Source organism: Numida meleagris, chromosome 3, assembly GCF_002078875.1.
Source record: "Numida meleagris isolate 19003 breed g44 Domestic line chromosome 3, NumMel1.0, whole genome shotgun sequence".
NCBI classification, from domain to species: Eukaryota; Metazoa; Chordata; class Aves; order Galliformes; family Numididae; genus Numida; species Numida meleagris.
Window position 1 is genome coordinate 6,006,457 of NC_034411.1, and position 8,658 is coordinate 6,015,114.

Sequence of the window (8,658 nt, forward strand, 5' to 3'; positions counted from 1 at the left end):
TGCTATCAGATAGACTTATGACACTGTTACAAAAATGTCCAGGAGCTACATCAACTGTGACAGTCCTGAGAGATCTGGAGATCTCAGCAGCCTGCCCTGACAGATGTGCAACGTATACACACAGCTGTTTCCCAGCAGGATCTGGCAAAAGGCAGAATTCTAGTCCTGGGTTCTTCCCATAGAAAAGTAGAAATTTACACAAAGGAAAGACTTCAACAATTTAGAAGGAAATGTGCAATTGGTACCAAGCGTTTAAAAGAATTACAGGAACAATATTTTTCAAGAATTTCATTTTTCAAGAACGGGTAGGACTAGGAATCCCTACAACTTTCATTGAATCTTCAGGCTAGAGGTTCAAAAACACTTTTGCACTGGAGTCCAAAATGATTTAAGCATCTGCAAATAGACAAGGCTTATGATGTTACAGAACTGTAAGGAAATTTATGCATCTAACAGTACCAATAAACATAAGTATTTTATTAAAATTTTCCTAAACATTGATATCCTACCTACAACTTTGAAAGAAGAGCGCTTTACCAGAACAATCCCACTGATTTTGCTTGCTTTAAAGAGCAAAACTAAAATGACAGCATGTTTTGAGTCAGATTTTGGGATTTCATCATCCAGCATCACCAACTGAAGCATTTCAAAAAGGATCCAGATTGTCAAGCTTCAGAGCAGCGTAATTGTTGCTCTGAAAAAAAATAAGGAAAGTACACTTGCAGATGCTCAAAACCGAGCACTACTGTGAATTCTGCTGCACTACCAAACCTTTTACACGATATCTGAGCAATTCAGAATGTCAAATCCCACCCGTCAGCACCAAATATTTTTCAAGTGTGATCAAATATAAGATAACAAATGAAATGTGTTATCTCGGGCTCCTGCACAGAGAATTTGAGGGCTGAAGAAAATACGTACAGAACCTGAAAACCAAACTCCTATTGGCTGCAAAAGGCTCAGAAACAATTCTAGTAAAATATTCACTACATATAAATCTGGGGGACCACAGAGGCAAAATGCATTAGCCTAGAATAGCAAAATAATGAAGTATCAGGAACTACCTCATGGCACAAATCCTGCACAGGTCAATGATGGCACATTGTCCAGTGTGCTTAGATCCTCAGCTGTTCACACTATTTATCAAATCACCCTAGTTCTCCGAGAGCATCAGATCGACTTCTGGGGCTGACACCCGCTACACTGAAACGCCTCCCCAAGCATTAAAGAAAGCTGTAAAGAGAAACATTTCTCAATTCACAGCAGACAGTATGCTAGAGAAAGTCCTCAGGTACTGTTTCCCACATGCATTTCAAGCCCCATTGCCTGTCTGCTGTATTTCTTTCTCTGCTTATCTCCCAGTATAAGCAGGTATTTTCCCTCCGTGACAGCCAGTAGGTGACTGCCTGTGCGAGGGAAAGCACTGCTTTGCTTGGGAGACATAGAACCTGCCTAAGAACAGAAGAAGAATAAAGTGTCAGGAAGATTGAGGAGATTAAATTCCAGGGCAATTATCTTCCGAAAAATAAATTCAGGTCACTTATATATACTATCAATTTATGACAGATAGACAGGCCGTCTAAAGAGAAAAACCTTTTAATTTAAATTAAAGGTTTGCCTCCAGGGAGGACCAGCCAGCTGGTATTTTGTATTTCTAGCACATTTGTCACTAGCGTTCTCTTTGAAGCTTTCACTTCTCTGTGTCGGCAAAATTACTGTCACTGCTCAGTACACGTAACACATCTCACACAGATCCATTCTGCGCAAACAAAGGGGACTGTCACATCTGAAATAGCTGCCCTTGCAAAAAAGGGCCCGATAGGAAAATTGTATATGATTGGAAAGTAGCACTAAAAACAGTCCGTGTACAGCCTAGTTGCCCATAATGAGGTAAGCTGGTATTTTTGCAGAACACTTACGTGAACCAGCCTTTCATATTTTAATAAGCAGGTGCAGAAAGAAAGAATTAAAACTTTCCACTTTGTCTGGATGCATTAAAACATGTGCTGCAAAGGATGCACAATGTAGTCATAAGGTTTAAAATTACAGCTTTGGGAAATTCATTTCCAAGGCATTCAAAGGGGGCTCCAAAGGGCTTGCTTTGGGTGTCTGAAGTCTGTCGTATGCCTTTTTCTCCTGCTATTCCAATACCTCCTAGAGATCTGTATCCCCTGGACATTTCTATACTTCGCAAACCTCTGTTAGACAGACTGTCATCTTATTCATTGCTGCAGGTCCTGCTCCCCAGACACAGATATTACGCATTTGCAAGTGGTGAAAAATAATAAAGACTGATATCTGTGGGTCTTTTTTTTTTGTCTGCTTGCTTTTTTTAAAGTACATCTGAAGGTCTGAAAGGCAGAGAATAATGCAACACATTAGTTTTCTTTTTCCTTGTGAATTGGTTGAATCTTAGTGAACACTGGATCAACTTTCAGCCACTTCAGATGAGAAGCATCAGAATCTCGGGCTGTTGTTTTTAGGAGGAGGCAGTTATTAGCAGCAGTCTTTTCATGTCTACTTTTCACTAAATATGGTGACTTATGCTGAAATGTCTTCTGCTAAGATGCACAGTATAAACAGATTGTATTTGTCAATTTAAAAAAGGGCAGTGAAAAAAATCAGACACCAGTCAGTACACCAACTACAAACTACATACAAATAAATTTCTGTTCTATTTTGCTTTTACAGGAGGAATTACAGAGATGAAATTCAGAGAAACCCTCAGGACAGGCTCTGTTAGCGCCTTTTAAGACAAAATGCTTATTGATTTCAACAAAGCATTTGCTACATTTAGGAGGATTTTTGTGCTAAGTCAGCAGGTCTGATGGGATAACTGGATTTCCAAAGCTGATGGTTAGGGATGCAAGGAAAAACCTTGCATAATTCACAGAAAAATCCCAGAGCTTTTGAAGTCTTACAGCCTCCCTTAAGGCTGTAAAGGAGGACAAAAGCAGGTAAACTTTGTAATACAGCACAAAAGCCTGTCTTCATACATCATCAAACATCATCTCCAATAAGCTATTCAGGAACACCTAAAGCTATTTTGCAACAACTTATTGTGGAAATGGACTTCAAGCTTTTTGAGCTCAAAGGATTAAGTTGCTTCACTAAGTTTGTCAAAGCTGCCTGATCAAAGAGAGGATCAAGAAAAGGCATCATTATTTAAAATTGAACTTCACCTTCACTCTTGTATCTTCCAAGCTAACCAGCTGCAAGTTTCCATCCTGGAGCTCTCATTTTAATATCCTCGATGTTAAGCTAGGCATGGAACCGTTCAGTAAATGAATTAATATTGCAGGAGTCATTTTCAGTCTCATATCTCCTCGATGGCAAAATTCTTGGAAATTAGTGCAATGTCGGTGGTTAATAATTGCTGGGAAACACATGGATCCATTTGAGGTACAACCACAGTCCACTTTTGATAAGGTTTATCAGCTTTCCTCAGGTCCAACTGAGTACAGCTTGGAGGACAGGATTTAGCATAAAGAATCACTCTCTTTTGTTTTCTTCCCCTTAAGAAGACAATCACTGCACACAAAATAAGTGCTTCCATTTCTGTGAGCCTTTTTTTTTTTGTGGCAAAGGCAAATTTATTTTCTCAGATCTGTTAATATTTCAGTTACTTTTATCTGTACTGTTAGTTGCTATTGAAAACTCAGGACTTTCTTTCCCTTTCTGGGCTATACGTACTGATGCTCTAACGAGAAAGCTCTCATTCTTTGTGTACAAAATGCTTCTTACATATGGAGTCACTTTTCTCAGGAGAAAGAGCAAGAATAGGATGGGTGTTGAGATGCCTGAATTGTCTGCTCCTAACACTAAGTATGAAAGGGGAGAAAAGAAGAAAGGCACTGCTGCCTGGTTAGCAGATCCTTGTGAAATGACCCATGTAGCCTTCCACCAAAGCACAGCCTAGATTTAGTCCCAGGTTTCTGTTCCTAGCAGTTCCTATTGGAAACTGCGCACACAGCCTGTCCTCAACACTTTTCAGGTACCTTTTTTTTTTTTTTCCCCCTCACAGTGCTTTTTAATGTGCTTGAAAGGCAGAGAGGCATTAGAATATCCTAAGCAGATGCAGTTGCACAGACACACCCCAAAAATGAAAGTATCCATAGTCTGAAAGAGAATGAGAGGACAGCCTCATTTACTCTACTTATTACGCAGGTATCTGTTTAACGGCCAGTGCTGAAGACAACACTGACCCTGAACCATAGGTTTGCAGCAGCACAGCTCTAAGGTTACAGAAGGAACTATACTACACAGCAAGTCTTACTTTGGGGCAGCTGCTGGGCTGCCCTCCTGTTCCTGGCTGTCCTGTTGAGAATACGTTAGCTTAGCACACCTCCCTCCTGGGAACAGCAGGGAACTGCTGCTGCCTCAAGTCAAAGCTCCTCTTTCTCCATGCTTCACTCGTGCCCAGAAATAATTTCCAGGCATTTGAAGAAAGACCAGTAAATTCCTACACAGACCAAACTTTATAATGAAGAGAATATCTTGTTAGCCAGTAACTGCTCAAGGAATCATATTTTGCAACTTGGGTTGAAGATAAAAATGCATCAGAAATAAAAAAAAAAAGCAAGGAAATACAATTATTCCATCTGTGCCAATCCTAAGAGAAAAATCCTCTCCAGCATAAAAATTTGATAATTGAGTTCACAACACGCATGGTAGAAGATTCTCCCCAGATCAGCTTTCCTATGGCCTAGCTGGGCTGAGGGATCTCTGTCCTTAATTTATTCACTGAAGGCTCAATTTTAGCCTTTTCAAAGGATGGTGATTGCTTACAGCTCCCAGCGATTTCAGCACAGCCTGCAGGGCACCTCAGGTCCTGTAGAAGCAAATCACGTTTCCTTTATCCCTCTCAAATATATGCTCATCATAGCTGAGAATGATCTTAAAACTTGTTGAGAACTAATTAGATGTGAAGCAGCAATCACAAGGAAACAGCTGCTGTAACTCTGACCGTTCAGTGAGCTGCCTTTTATTATAGCTTGCGTTTCAGCCCTGGCACACACAAAATCAGTTTCCTCAGTCCTCCTCCCCATACCGTGGCTCCTTTTTTTTCTGGCAGATCAGTTTTTCAGCATTTTCATTTCCCTCTCTGTGAACTGAACAGGCTTGGATCAACCTGCTGGTGCCAGATACAGTGTCTGAGGGATGTTTCGGTGATAAATTTGTGGCTACATTGTCTGAAATGTGGTCAAAAGGTGTGGCAAGAGGTACCAAAAGCAGACCTGACAGCACACGAGTCTGTCTTGCTAGTGGTGCAGCAAAGTGCTCTTACCCATGCCAAAGGCTCTTTTTTGATAATTATTTGGCAGTACCATCCTATCTGCTGGAAGATGTCACTTCTAAGGCAGAATATTTTCAGTTGCTGCAATCATCCAAGGGAGTAGAGGGAGTAAAGCCAATTGAAAATCGTTTTTTTTTTATAATGAGAAATGAAATGAATATGTAACTTCTTATTTCTAAGTGAATTCCTTACCATGAATCGTGAGTGCAGAACTGCAGCCTCAATGCTGCTTGGACTTGGCAGTTAAAGCGGAGATCCCTCATGGGTCCTTTTGGAGGACAAACCCTCGGGACAGGGCCACCGAGTCATCTAGGAGGAGAGATTTGATTTATAAAGCCTGTATTTCTCACATGCAGTGTACAACAAATAGTTCCATCCTATAGCTCCAGCTTTAGCGTGGGGACTAGCTTGCTGGGGGAGCCACTGAAATTTGCAAAGTGAATTGCATTGCTTATCTGCTTGTCACTCTGTGTCCTGTGCTTTAATGAACGTGCTTCACATTTTGTTCTGCCCCTGTCCACAGCTGCCGTCAATAGGCAAAGTACTATTGATGTGCTCAAGAGAGCCAGGTTGTGTATGCTATGGCCATGAGTGCAAATAAGGGCAAAAAGGGCTCACTGGGCGATGGCCTGTTATTTCATGTATTGCAAACAGCAGCAGCTGGCAGAAAGTACGAGAACAGGTACTTTGTGATACCTTTCTCACCCTCCAGTAATTCTTGGTGGAATTATACCTCACTGTCACCAAAGAAAGGTGTGGAAAATATTGAAACAAGCAATAGCACATCTTGAGGGCTTGAAGGTGTTTCCAGGAGATTTGCATCAATATATTCTGACTTCTCTGGAAAGGTAAATGTGGCCTGTCTCCCACTTCAGAGGACAGCACCAACCATTCAGGTCACCTCAAAAAGTGAGTGGGCTTGGCATGTGTAAGTGCATTCTGCAGCCATGGTCCCAGTAAAGGGTTGTTCTAGGGAGGCAGGGAGACTACAGCGTCTTCCTTTCATCACTTCACCCTCATAAAACTGCCCCTGAACTCTCTGTTTCAAAAAGAGCCAACCCTTTTTTCAATACATGTCCTTCTGCAAGGACCCTTCAGATGGGCACAAACTTGGGTTTCTTGTGCAAGCTGAAAAATTAACAGCCTCTGAAAACCTTATCTTCATTACAGTAAAGATGCACAAGTTCACCAAAGACTTGGACTGATAACATCTCAGGGTAACACACAAGTAAAATCTATAATTAGATCGAAAATAGCTATAATGATCCGATCTCCTTGGGCTGAGATTGCAAAGGAGGTAGGTCCTCGTGCTTGGGATACCCTCTGAACAAGAAAAGCTGCGAGAAGGATTAAGACCATCACTCTGTGCATGAAAGAATTAAGTATTTATTGGTCCAAAAAGCTCTTTCACCAGTGCTACTCACTCTTCTGTAGAATACCTGAATGGCCACTAGTCTTTAGAGAAAATTAGATGTTATCATCTACTACTGAAAAGCAATGCTATCATGTTTCAAGTATGTTGTTCCTCAGGAAGCCAAGGTAAGGAAACGGTATCATTTGCATACCATTTCCTTTCTCTTGGCTGAAAAACTAGGATTTCTAAATTTTGAAAACATGCCCTTGTGCTCTCACTTGCACCTCATGAGAGAAGGCCTTAAATTTATGAAGAGGTGTAAAATCTGTCTAGATGTCAAACTGAGGAGCAGTTAGTACCAACCAGGAGTTAATATCTCTCTGGTCTGTTTCAGTGTAGGCATAAGTGCATACTCATGCTGAGTTCAGACCGCAAAAGCAGCAGGAACTTGTCATACTGAGGCTCCATAGCACTAGGCCCAAGAAGAAAACAAACTGTTTTCTAGCAGGCCAGCATCTGAATATTGATCAGCTCCAGTCCTCTTTTGTGTTTGTGTTCACTATGAATAGCAAAGTATCTTGTACGTTATGTGTGCCTGGCATCTTTAAGTAGCAGAAATTTGCCTTTTGGCAAGACAAGACATGGCTCTTAGTGCTTGAAAAAGAGCAAGCGCTTGGATAAATTCGGACTGTTTGTTCCAAAGCCGTACCAAAGCCATACCCCAAGAGATGCTGAACACCTGCAACTCTGACTGACCTTCCCTTTGTTAACAAACAGTGCTGTTAATGGCACAGAGCTGCAGTGTTACTTACAACTTTGTTAAAGCCTTTATTATGTCTGGTTAGTTGCAGCCTACCTGAAACCTGATCACAGTACACACGGGACCAAGTGTTCACTGTTTATTGCTGATGCTGTCTCATTTGATCATTAGTCTCCCAAGCTTCTTTATTCCAAAATTAAGTAGGAATGCCTTTGTAGATGAGTGTATTCACAAGCTCGAGAGTGTGCCAGTGCATCACCTGTTGAACATGCCTCATTTTTTTTTTCAGCTAATTAATTCTCTATTCTTACTTTAACCATGAGTACCGATAATCATATAGATCAAGAATGCACAGGGCATTCAGGTGGTATAAACCATCTTCAAGAGACTGAAGGGATTTTCAAACGCACTTACCCATAAATTCCTGTTTGGAGTAGATATCTGTCTGCAATATGACTGCTCTGAAGAGACTCCTGTAATAAGGTACAACCCATGCCAGCATCTGCTGTTGTGACATGCAGCAAAACTTCAGCATTCCAAGGATCAGGTAGCTGGTGTCTCTATCTGTGACTCCTTGGGCAGTCTGCAAGCCAGCATTTGAACCACAAGCAATAAGGCACCGGCATGGCTGCATTAATCACCAGCAATGAGACATGCTGCCTTGCTGTGGTGCTGACTGCTGTGGCTTCAGGGTCAATTGATTCGCAGACAGGGTGGAGAAGTTTTGTGTGTTAATAAAAGCCAATAAATGATAATAAACAACTAAAGAAAAGAAAGATTATATTGGCCTGCTCTGTAAACATTTAATTCTGTCCTGGCAAATGGACCAGCTTCAGCATGAGGGAATGTGAGGACCAACCCTCCAGAGTAACCTGGGGCCTTGCTGTTTTATAGCAGTTTTCTGCATTTGCCTGTTCTCTCCCCTTCATAAAGCCAGCTGGCATTCAGTAGTAGGTGAATTTCCCTTGTATTTCCTCCATAAGGAATAGAGAGACCTTATTTAATTACTTTGTATGGCTCTCTGCCATCTAATCAAAAGGACAAAAATCCCTGCCTTAAAAGTACCTGTTGGCTGTTTTAAGAGTGCCGTACTAGCACTGCACTTATTTTTCTCTTAGAACCTCAACCTTTTCATCTTTTGTTTTTATTTTTCTTCATCCACTGTTTCATTTCTCCACCCTCCCTTCCTTTTCCAAATGTCATTCAGACTTTTCCTTACCCATTTACCCTCTCAAATGACTCACCTCT